We start from the raw sequence: 13,079 nt of genomic DNA on the forward strand, positions 1-13,079 counted from the left end.
AGTAATATTGTAAGTCAATTATACTTCAATTAAAAAACACAAAAACCTTTTAACAATCATTAAAAACAAAGGAGTGTCTGAGAAATCATCACAGCCAAGAGGAATCTTAAGGAGACATAGCAACTAAATAAAAAGTGGTGTTCTGGATGGGATCGTGGAACAGAAGAAGGACATTAAATGAAAACTAAAGAAATGTGATAAAGTGTAGACTTTAGTTAATCACAATGTATCAGGATTGGTTTGGAAATTACATTTATATATATAATATCAAGGTAAAATGTTAATAATAGGGGAAGCTAGTGTGGGGTATATGGAATCTCTCTGTTCTACCTTTCCAATGACTTTGTAAATCTAAAACTCTTCTAGAGACTAAAGTTTATTTTCAAAAGAAGGAATAGGAGGAAGAGGGAGAGAAGAAAAACACGAACAAACTAACCTGTGAGAATGTCTCCTCCAAAACCTTTGGAAAGCTGGACATGCCCAGGGCACCTGGACCCATGAGTGCCTTGAGTGCAGGGACTGGTCAGGTCATGCTAATAGATATCCCCAGTACCTGGTTTTAATAAGCGATCAATGCATAACATAATTATTAAATTAATATTTCTTTCCAATAAGAGAGTAGCAAGAGAGAATGTTTTTCTTGTGATGATAAATAAAACTGCAAAATGGGGCTTCCCTGGTGGCACAGTGGTTGAGAGTCCGCCTGCCGATGCAGGGGACACAGGTTCGTGCCCCAGTTCGGGAAGATCCCACATGCCGTGAAGCAACTGGGCCCGTGAGCCATGGCTGCTGGGCCTGTGCGTCCGGAGCCTGTGCTCCGCAACGGGAGAGGCCACAGCAGTGAGAGGCCCGCCTACCGCAAAAAAAAAAAAAAAAAAAAAAACTGCAAAATGTATTGTTTGCTTAAGTTGAAAAAAAAATTTTGTAGGACTATCCAGTTCAACAATGTTTGTCCTGACAGTTAGAAAGAGTATTGTAAGACTACCTAGTATCTTAGCACAGAAAATAAAACAAATTCCATTCTTTAAGAATATTGCCATTTTTCTGATGTTAACCTGGAAGAAAACCATACTTTTCATAGTGAGATGTTAAAATTGAGTCAGAAAATACATAAACAGAGATCAGGTACAAAACATCCAAGTAGTTTTAAGTAAAGAACAAAGGTTAAATTTGTTTTTCATATGAAAGGAAGCAAACATGTTACAATTCTCCTAAGTACTAATATTTGAAGTACATAGACTGAAAATAGAATGTGCTCATATATTTTTATATAAAAATTGTTGTCTAATATGTTTTTTTAGTTTAGTGCAGGTCTCTTGGCAAATGATACTTATCAAATAGCATTTTATCCAGAGGGGTATTTCAAAATAATTTGGAATAGAAACTGAAAACAATTTTTTTGCATAGCTCATGATATTTGTCAATATCAATATGGTAAGGTATAGTAGAAATGTACACTCAAAGGAAGAAGGTGTGGAAGAAAAGATGGCCAAAAAATAAAGGTTTCAGATAATGAATTCAAAAGCTTTTCCTCTGCCAGCATTCTGTGCAGTGACTGAAGCAACTGGGGGTCTTGCTGATGACTCAGGACCCTGCTAAGCTGTCTTGCTTATCACAAGGGAGGCTATCAACCACACAAATATAAGGCTGTAACCCTCTCTCCTTGGCAAGGAGGAAAAAAGCCTAATAGATTTTTAGTTTGAACAGGCAACTCCCACTCATATTTTATTCTGGACATATTGTGAGAAAGGTAAAAAGGTCAATTTTTTTTGTACTTTCAGAATATATTTAAATCAGTGATGTTTTAAAATACACTCACTTCCAGATATATATTAAAATATATTCAAGATAATATATTAATTCCAGATGATGATTAATTACATGAAGTAGATTCTATTTCTCTCCCAAAATAAAATAAGAGGAATGAAGAAGAGGAGAGAATGAAGAAATACATGTGATGGGAGGCAACAGGGTGGAAAGGGCTCTAGGTGGTTTAGAGAGGAAAGAAGATTGGGTGGAGATATCTCTGTGCCAATAACTCTATGGTTCTACCGTGCTTGGGAATTTCACATTCACTTTCTAATTTTCTTAACAATTTCAATAGATCAATTCTTATCCATAGTTTAGACATGAGACATTCAGAGAGTTTAGTAACTGGTCCAAGGTCATTCACCCAGTAAGAAGCAGACCCAGGTATCAAACCTAGATCTACTTGATTCTATAGACTATGGAACCTACCATACTATCTCTCAGCATTTTCCTGTCAAAACTTTTCAGGTATGATTTGGGGTTGGAGGTTTTGATAGGTTAATTCCCATGTATCAAAGCTACTGGAGGTCCAAGTCATTGTTGAAGCTAATGGAACTTCATCAGTTCTCTCAACTTTTTTTGATATCTATAATCTTTGCTATGCTTTGTGGTCTACAAAGAAAGATTTCATTACTTCTGCCAAATGCTTTATGCTATACTATAAATCAGGACAATCTTCAATTTATTGCACTGGTACCATTCATGCTACATCTGCACTCACAATGTTTAGAGCAGTGCTCAAAATCTAATATTCTGGTTGTTTTTTATGGCTCAGATAGTGTTTTAATTCTGTACATTTCTTTTGGTTCATTGTTATTGTTTCTAGTTCTCTGAAGACACTTTTCATCTTGTCTTTTAATTTCTTAAAATAGGAATGGTGGTCTGTATCTGAAAAGTCCGTTATCTGGATCCCATGTGGTTCTGTTTGTCTTGTCCATTTTTCTTTTGGATTTTGGTCACATCCTGTCTCCTTGTTTACCTGGTTATTATTGATCATCAGACGCTGTATATGATAATCATCAAGAGATTTTGTATGACGCTATATGCCTCCAGAGAGAAGGTGCATATGCTATAGGCAGACAGCTAGGTTAGCGGCACTAATAACCCCTAACCTCCTTAATCTAATCAGCAAATGGAGGCCATCTGAAGTTGGGTTTCAGTGAGAATCGGTCTATTTCTAGTTCACTGTTATTCCTGGGTATAGCCCTTCTGGGTCCAAACTGACTGCCTGAGACATTTACCAAGATCTCTACTCCTTGGCTAACACTACATCCAATTCTGGGGCCCCTACCTCCATGTGTCTGTGTCCAAAGCTCTCAGTCCTCACCGTCTCAGCCAGAGCTTTCAGAATCAGCAATCACATTTGAGAGAAAAGTGGACCCAAATACCAGGTTCACCTCTATGGACTTCCAATCCTCTCCCAGATCTTGACTTCACAATTCTTCACAGTCTTGCTGGCTTTGCACTGATTTTATACTTTTTTTTTTTTTTTTAATATTTAGTCCAGCTTCTCTAGCTGCTCTCAGTGGAAAGGTTGGTCCAAAACAATCTATGCTGTGGTTGCTGGAAGAGAATTCACCCATACAGTATCAATCATTTTAAAATTTATTGTCAGTGTAAAAATACAGTTTCTATGAAAAAGTTGAGATATTTGGCTTCTCAAAAAAAAAAAAAAAGAAAAACCTACAGCAAACTGACCCTAAGTTCCTGCATGTCAGCTATCTGTTGAATCAGAGTAAGGGCTGTCACTTTGAGATGGGTCAGGCATGATTCTAGTTCACAAGTGTTTCCAACATTCTACTTTATTGCACCAGCTGCCTTTGTTCATTTCTGCTACTTACCTGGCTCCTCTAGGCATTTGCTTTTGTGACCCCCGGTTCAAGTGACTATTTATAAGTTAGGCAACAGAGACCCAAATAGGCTAAATCGAGTTCTTTTCCCAGAAAATTAGCACCCAGCAGCAACAGAGATTTTGCTTACCCCCACTAATAACCCTCAGAACTAAAGATATTTCTGTCCACATAATACAGTTGAGGTAGATCACACAACTTCTTTTTTTTTTTGCGGTACACGGGCCTCTCACTGTTGTGGCCTCTCCCGTTGCGGAGCACAGTCTCTGGACGCGCAGGCTCAGCGGCCATGGCTCACGGGCCCAGCCGCTCCACGGCATGTGGAATCTTCCCGGACCGGGGCACGAACCCGCGTCCCCTGCATCGGCAGGCGGACTCTCAACCACTGCGCCACCAGGGAAGCCCACACAACTTCATTTTTATAATACATTCCATAATGAGTTTGCATCCATAAACATTTCTCTTTTTTACTTGCTAACTCACAAATTTTGATTATCTAATCATGACCAAGCAATTCTAATCTATATCAATTGCTTAAAGACTTACAGTTTCTTCTTTGAGTCTCATTTCCTTGTTTCCTCAGTTGGACTAATTAAATGATCGTGCATGGCATTTTGCAAAAATTAATTTGGGTAATAGTGAATATTCAGTTTGGGGGGAAAGATCAACTTTCTCATGCATTCTATCCATGACTGGCAAATGTTCATTGTCTCTCACTCATCAAATATTTGAGCAGACACCCTGTGCAAGGCACTGTCCTAAATGCTAAAGATGCCAAGATGAATAAGACAGGGGCCCTGACCTATAAAACTCACTGTAGTAGGGAGATAGACACGACAAGCAATCATACAACACTCAGTGATAAATACTATAATTAAATTATGAGCAAAGAGCTATAGGAGTGAGTGACTATGTATGTCCTGAGGAGTAGGGAAAAAAGGCTTCTCAGAGGAAGTAGCATTTCAACCTATTCCTATATGGATGATTTAGATGTTGGTCAAGCAAAGAAGAGAAAGGAGGGCTTTGTAGTTTCTTGCATAAACGACACGGCCCCATAAGTTCCCTCTGCTTTCCCTGCTTCAAATTCTTTCCTCCAGCAATCCATTCTCTACACTGATCTTTCCAAAGCAAAATTTGATTGTTGGTTCCCCATCCTCTGCATGATTAATTCAGACCCCTCAGTTGGCATCCAAGGTCTTTGTCATCCCAAGCCCCAAACCACACATCCAGTTCCAGTCCCTGCCATGTTTCCCAGGCAAGGCATGAACACTCAAAAGGCCATGCTACCTCATGCTTCCATGTCTTTTGCATGAGTTTCCTCTCCTCCGTGCATGTCTTCTATGCTTCTTTCCCCAGCACTCTGGGAATACCTCTATTAGCACTTATCCACTGTACAATAAAGCCTGGCTATCCTGTCTCGGTTCATGCAAAAGACTAATGGGTCCACAGAGCTCAGCTCAGGGCTTAGCACAAAGTAGTTCTCAATACCTGTTTTGGGTGAATGAACAAACTAAAGAAACATTGTGATGCTTACTGTAGCTACAGGTCAAGGGATAAGGGATAAACTGGAAGGAGATAAGATACATAAGATAGTAACTAGGTATGAAGATAACTATATCTCAGAAGATTATATACACATTTTCATGTAGATGATACTGCTAAATCTCTGATACTGCCCTTTGCTTAAGTCCAGGAGTGTATCACAGTTAATAGGGTTTTCAATGTTTTGACTTAAAAGAGCCCTTGCTAAATTCTGACAATAAAGGGGAATAGCAGATGACCTGAGATTTCCATCAGATATATAAATTGCCTGAAGTAACACATAATGATGGCTACATCTTTGAAGTTAAGGTTTTTCCAAGGCTTATATCTGTGCTATTTCTATTTATTCTTCCTGATTCCAAACCTAAGTCTCTATCCATTAGATCTGAGGTCTTTATAGCTCTAACACTGGTCCTAATTTTCCTCAAAGGTTGGAGCTCTAGATGCAGTTTGGTATCCTGGATTGGCTCCTGGAAAAGAAAAAGAACGTTAGTGGAAAAATGGGTTAAATTCAAGTCAAGTCTGTAATTTAGTTAATAGTAATATAACAAGGTTAAGTTCGTAATCATCACAAATGTACCATAGTTATGAAAGATGTTAACATCTGGGGAAACTGAGTAAAAGGTACATGGGAACTCTCTGTTCTATTTTTGCAACTTTTCTGTACATCTAAAATTATTCCAAATGAAAGTTTATTTTTGAAAAAAGTTGGAGCGGTAAGAATTATGTTCATATATATCACCTACAGAGAAATCAGATTCACTTAAAGATTGCCTCATGATGTAACACTACAACCTGATATGACTCAGGCACCCCAAAATGCAGGATATTTATGGCTTCCTTTATAAATATATTTCTGTGCTGCTTTTTGCCTTCCAGACCAGTTGGATTTTATATTTGTATTCTAGGGGAAAGGCATAGGTAGCTTGTTTTTTATGCTTATTGTCTTCACCCAGAACTGATATTCCCAGGATCCCTCATTAAGCTAGAAAAGTCACTAGGAATTAATCCATAATCCTTTAGTAATAACACTAAACAAAGAACAGCAAAAAAAAATTTTACAGTAGAAATTCTTTGGTGGTGTATTTCTTTTTCTCTTTATTCGTTGTTCCAATAATTCATGTCTGTTGTAGAACATTTAGGAAATAAAGACAGAAAATTATTTTGTTTTTATTGGTATAAATAATACTTTATTGTGATAAATAAGGGGAAAAGGAAACATTCAATGTACTGCCATTACATGGCATTTAAGGTGACTGTGGAAACAATAAAATGCTAAATTATGTGATGATAAGCAGATGCTTCTAGGTAATGTCAAGTAAACAGTGCACAACTTAACATAGCAGGCAGCATGTTTCACTGGGTAACTCCCATGGTGCGTACCTATACAAATACAATCTGAATAATTGAAAACCAAAACCTTTAAACATCCATTGACTTGAAATACCAGATAATTAGGAAAACTAGCGAATCTACACTGTAGAGAATGTAAGTTTAATGGTGATGTTATTGAGTCACTCTTCTCCAAGACCACAGGCCAGGAAAGGGGCCTCTTCTCCCCAAAGCCACTAAGAAGAGCATTCTCTCTGAGCATGTGAGGAAATATTATCCTTATAAATGTGATCATGAAAGCCACAGGCAAAAAGGATCAAATAGAGGAGGGGCTAGTGGGAATGATGTAATCATGAAAAATTGTATTTGATTCCTACAAAGCCACTGGACAAGTGAGGAGATTAGACTCATAACCAGAGTTTCTGGGTAGCTGTCAGAGCTGTTTCCTGCCCACAGTTGAGGAAGTGAAAACATACGGTGCCCTCACAGACCACCTGGAAAACACCTGATCTGGGGTAGTCAGAGCTGAAAGGAGGGTAGCAAATAAGAGGTGTTCTAAATGACAGATCTTAGTGTCAAAGGTGCTGGCTGAAGGGACTGCTCAGAAAGCTATGGGCAAAGCACTGTGAGAAACTGAGCCTAGAATGTGTCCCTTAATCAATAGACATTATGTTAGAGCTCATTCATTCATTTCATGTATCTTATTTACAAGGAAATCCAGGAATACATTCATATGATGAGTACAAAAAAAGAAGGAAAACATTTTTTTTCACTTAGAGGTTTTTGAAAAAATCCTTTTACAGTGCATTCTTCCCATTGGAAAGTAGGCTCTTTGGATAGTTTGCATCATTGAAAACACAGAAAAATAAAATTTCTTCTTGGAAGAAATCACTACATGATGCCCTAGCAGACTGAATTTGGAAACAGTTGATTATATATATATATATATATATATATATATATTTTTTTTTTTTTTAAACCCAGATTGATATGTTCCTATCCGTATTTTAAATATATCTAATTAAAAAGTCTTCCTTCTTTCCTATGCTTGCTGTGCCAAGGTACAAAGAATTACCTGGAAGTTGAGGCCGATAAAGTAGTTTCCATTGCTACTGGATTTTTCCCTTGCAGGCAAGGTTTCTTCCAGCCTGTACCATATTAAGAGCGTTTGACCTGTTTGAGGCACTCCCTGCTCTTTGAAACTATTTCTTCCCTTCACTTCCCCTTTTCACTGGTCTCTCTGCTCACATTCTTTTCTGTTTCTTCCTCATCTCCCCAACCTCTGAACATTGAAGTGATACAGAACTTGATCCTTGGACCTCCTTCTCTAGCTATCCTTTCTCCCTAGAACGCATTATCCAGTCTTGTGGTTTTACATACCATTCACGTGGAGACAATCACTCCCGAACTTATAGTTCGAGTGCAAACCTCTCCCCCGAACTCTAGATTCAGATATCCAATTTGGGTCCAGTTTGGATCCTTAGTAGGCATTTCAATTTAATATGGGCAGAACTAAACTGTCATTCCCCCAGCCCGACCATCAGTAAATGCCAACTCTGTCCTTTCCGTTGTTTAAGACCAAAAACTACAGAAAATTTTGACTCCTCTTTCCTCTAACAACCCACAGGCCATAGTTCCAAAATATATCCATTTACTTCTCACCACGTCTGCTGAGTCAGCCCAGCCAGAGCCTGGATTATTACAGTAACCTCCTGCGTACCTCTGTCCTTGTGTACAGAATGGTGTCAACACAGCAGCCAGCGGCTCTCCCCCTATGTCTCTCAGTATCCCATTGACCCTTGCTTAAAATAGCTTGAGGGCATTGCTATTATTCTTGGAGAAGGTAAATCACTGCGGCTTACAACATAACTCTTTTTGAAAACAAGACCCCAAATGAACTAATTAATTAAATACAAGCATACACTATTGGAGTTGGGCAGAACCCTGTAGATCAAGCGGTTCTAGCCTCTTATTGCATTGACAGATGGGGGGAAGCTATAGGGGAGAAGATTACCTGAGTCTCACCCAGTCAGTGGTAGAGTTAGGACTGCAGCCAGATTAGGCTGCAAGTCTGAGCACTTCTCCAAGGCTAATTTTTATTTTTTGTTGTAAATATTTAATGTCTACAACTTGATGAGTTTGGTGATAAGTATATGTCCATGAAACTGTCACTACAATCTATGCTATAAACATATTCATCACCTTCAAAAGTTTCCTCCTGCTTTCTTTTTTACTATTATTATTATTGTTGTTGTTGTTATTCTTGTGTGTGATAAGAACACTTAAGATCTACCCTCTTAGCAAATTCTGAAGTATGTAATACAGTATTGTTAACTACAGGCAACATGCTGTCTTCTGTCTGTAAATCTCTAGAATTTATTCACCTTGCATAACTGAAACTGTACCTTTTGATTTATCTTCAGATAACGTTACAGAAGTTACATAGTTCAGCTTCATAAAAAGATACATTAGGGCTTCCCTTGTGGCGCAGTGGTTGGGAGCCCGCCTGCCGATGCACGGGACACGCGTTCGTGCCCCGGTCCGGGAAGATCCCACATGCCACGGAGCGGCTGGGCCCGTGAGCTATGGCCGCTGAGCCTGCGCGTCCGGAGCCTGTGCTCCGCAATGGAGAGGCCACAACAGTGAGAGGCCTGCGTACCGCAAAAAAAAAAAAAAAAAAAAAAAGAATACATTATATGTAACTTCAGTCTTAAAATAAAGTACTACAGTTAATACTATGTTTTTCATGACTTACAATTCTGTTGAATTTTGAGATCTTTTAAAGAATGAGCTCACGTTGTTCTCACTGAACTCTGGGAAGAGTTTTCATTGTCAGAAAAAGGGCTCCACACTCCCCTGTGCTGGCTATGATAAACAGCCCTGCCAAAGCTGCCAAAGCTGGTGGTTACACTGTATTGGGAGTTCTCCTCCAAAGTGAAACTTGGCTGGGGAAACTCCACTCCTCCTTTCACTCCTAAGAGTCTATATTTGGAAAACTAGTTTACCCTGCTCTGGTTCTTTTTGTATTTACTTTTTGACAATTTCTTCCCTTAACCATCCCTGGCTTAATTCTAAGCTTTAAATATAGCATGCACATGAATGATTAGTGATTAGACTTCTGAAAGTGAGTATATATGTATATTTATAGATATTTATATAGTTAGAGATAGAGATTATTAATCTCTTTGCCTCTGATTGACTTTTTGCTTTTTTAACTTTCTTATTTTACATTTACTCTGTTGATTGCAACTGCTAAATAATTTCACTCAGTCCTTCATTTTGAGGTGCTACCTCTCAGGATCGTAAGAATTAAATGACATACCTATAAGTGAAGCCATTTCATAGTGCCTAGAATATAGTCACAATTCAATAAATGGTAGGTACTATATGCTATCACATCATCATCACCAACACGCATCTCCACTTTATTCCCTCCGCAGTTCATTTCCATTCATAGTGTGTCACCTCCTGTGATGTCTGCACAAATAGCACTCAAAAAATCATGTCTTGAATTATCTACCTTTACCTATAGACTTGATGAAATTTCATATATACAGTGTTTGCTTTTTTAAATTTATTATTATACTTACTATTGAGGACACCAGTATTTTTCAAAATGTGGTCCTTAAATCACTGCATTCGAATCACCTGAAGCAGAAAAACTAGGGGTGGTTCCCAGATATCTGTATTTTAGGCAAGTACACAGAAGATTGTTTTGCACACCAACATTTGGGAACCTGTGTTAGTCTACTTTCAATCCCTAGCATTTTATCAATCCCCTCACTTTGCCAGTGATTTTTAAGATGGTAAAAGAGATTTATCTTATGACATCCTTAAAGTAACCCATATTTGCAGAGTATAATTCTCTAGAACCTATTGATCAGAATAAATATACATACAATAACTATTATACTACTACTATTATTATTATTATAAAAGTTTAAATCTCCAGGGGACATACAGAAGGACCAAGTACAAAGTGATAGATAATGAATGAATGATAATACAATAGCTTCAAGCCTCCTCAGGTTTAGGTACCTTAGGTATTTGAAGAGATAAGAGAGTGAATGCATGCACTTCCCTAAATTGTGAACTCCAAGTCATATAGTCATAGGGGAATGGCTGTTGATTTCCCTGCTTTAAGTAGAAGGCTGAGTTTGACAATGCACTGTTGTATATGTTGCAAATCCTTTTTAGAATTACATAGACTCTACTTCCTGGAAAAAAGTCAACAAAAATGTGGAAGATAACCAGAATTCATCTTTGTGATAGGATAGACGAGTTTTCTTGGATGACGTACGGAAATCAGAATTGATAATACAAAGCCATACTGTGTATTTCAAAAACAGCCACTACGTGAATATAAATATCTTCCAAGTTGTAGGTGAGACTATTGTGCTAGATGGTAACGTACAAGGCAGAGGCGCAAAGCAAACGGCATGCTTTAAAACAAGTGCTGAATCTCTTGCAAGATGAAATATTAGTATTATTGATATAGGCCAAGTACCTTTATCACCAAGGTACCTGTTTATCTCTTTGTTGCCTGTAGTAAAGTGGTATTAGGCATTTAGAAGTGAAGACCAGTGAAGCATTTTACTAAAACTATAATTGCAAAGCTAACTGGAGATTGCAAATTAAGTGGGACTAGCACGCACAGTGATGTAAGAATGCCATGGAATCATAGAAATTTCCATTTGGAAGGGACCTAGATAATTTCCAGTCCAACCTCCCACCCAGATCATTATATTCTGCTTTCAGTACGTGAATACAGGAGAAATTCTACGTGTTTATCTAGTAAATATTTATATCACGTTCCAGAGACTCTCGTTAAAATAGATAATTGGTTCAAAATACCTTCTCTCATATGTTTTGCCTCCTTGTATTTACTTTCCTAGATGTCAGACCTGGATTCCTGCCCCCAACCTTTGTATTTTCTTTTCTGTGTTGTCACTGAAACATTGGTTCAGAGATATTTATTTGTTCTGTTAGTACCCACAGACTTCCCAATCACTAATCCAAATTCTGCTGGCTACAAAATAGCCTTTATTCAGCGTGTATTCCAACCATGGTAGAATTATAAGAATGAAATGGCCTAGAGAAGAAGCCATACTGTCCTAGACACGTGATTTTTACTCATGACAAGGGAACAAGAACTAACAGGGAGATCTTCAGCCAATTTACCTCCTCTGCCATGTACCATCCCACTAGCAAGGTGATGGACTATTGAGTCTTTGGAGCTGGCTACCACACTGCAGGCTGCACCTGTCTACTCACCCCCAAAGTCTGGAATTGTCTACGTATTTAGTAACGAGAACAGAGATAGAACTGTGACTACTACTTCTTCCCATTTTTGGAAACAATTCTAAACTTGATTATCAAGGCATAAGACAGATGACGCTTTTTTTAGGTTATCCAAGACCAAAGGAAGGAAGAAGCCCCTTACAACACCTGCCATAAATATCTTAGAACCACCATTTCAATAAGATGCTAACCACTCTTCCTCATTTCAGCGGGGCAGATATGAAGGTGCCCCAGGAGCCTGATGGCTCAGCAAACATGTTACGGCAGGATGATGGAAGAGTTCTCCACTCTTGTTCTTTCCTGTCCCTTCAGAAATTAAATAACGGATTTCTGACCTCCTGGGTTACAAAAGTGTTGTCTCATCAACAAGCTAAAACACTTATCATATTCCAATTGAGAAAATAAAGAATCATTTTTATACTAAGGACGTTTGTATTCCAAGATGGATTTTGCCAAAATAAAAAAGTTATAATGTATAATGTTATACATTATTATAACAACCCTTTCTAAACTCTTATTGTTGAATGGGACCTTATACCTACTTAAGTTACATAGTTCTGTGTTTGGTTGTTCAATAAAATGAATGAGCACCTGAATGTCCAAAAACAACCCCTTCATTTTAAAAATGCCTTTTCTATTTACTTATTCCAGCTTTACATTTTTATCAATAGAATGGGTGGTTTACCTTTTGCCATTGGAGTACATTATGGTGGTCACTACAGGAGGCTGGTAGTGTAGCCCTAGGGGAATAAAAAGGTTTGGGTCAATGTGGGTGAATATAGTGATTAGTTGCTGTGCAGAGGGAACATAAACTTCATTGTCAAAGTTGTTTGTAATTGTACCTAAATTCTGGCTGTAGGATATAATTGAGCAAGAAAATAAAGAGTTGAAAGAAAGGAATGAGAGGTTTTTCTACCCCTAGGACCTCTCTTTCCCACCACTTCCGTCACCTGAGAAATCCCCAGCAAATTCGTAAGTTTTAGCAGCCTGCCTAAAGCTTTTTGCTAAGTAGACAAGAACCTTCCTGGATGTCAGCCGACCTGGTGGATCTACCACTACTCTGCTCCAACCCTTCCTCTCTCTCATTTCAACAGGCTAGCCACACTCTCAATACGTGCAATATCTGAAGGTCACCTCTGACCAGCCCTTCACCAGGATGTCATCTGAGATTTTGCCAGTGCCCCTGAGCAGCCCTGTGAGCACTTACTCTATGAATAACTCTTTACTACCTATAAAAAGTAGCAA

The 13,079-nt window shown here is 38.4% G+C and overlaps 1 long non-coding RNA gene across 1 annotated transcript; it reads right to left on the bottom strand.

Moving 5' to 3' along the window:
* Nucleotides 1-9,147: 9,147 nt before the first annotated feature.
* LOC132432795 (uncharacterized) lies at nucleotides 9,148-12,576 on the bottom strand. The gene is made up of 3 exons (XR_009520982.1): nucleotides 12,520-12,576; nucleotides 10,124-10,181; nucleotides 9,148-9,184 (listed from the first exon to the last, which is right to left on the bottom strand). It is a non-coding gene; the product is annotated as an uncharacterized lncRNA (long non-coding RNA).
* Between the last annotated feature and the right edge of the window lie 503 nt (nucleotides 12,577-13,079).

Source organism: Delphinus delphis, chromosome 10 (genome assembly GCF_949987515.2).
Source record: "Delphinus delphis chromosome 10, mDelDel1.2, whole genome shotgun sequence".
Taxonomy (NCBI): domain Eukaryota; kingdom Metazoa; phylum Chordata; class Mammalia; order Artiodactyla; family Delphinidae; genus Delphinus; species Delphinus delphis.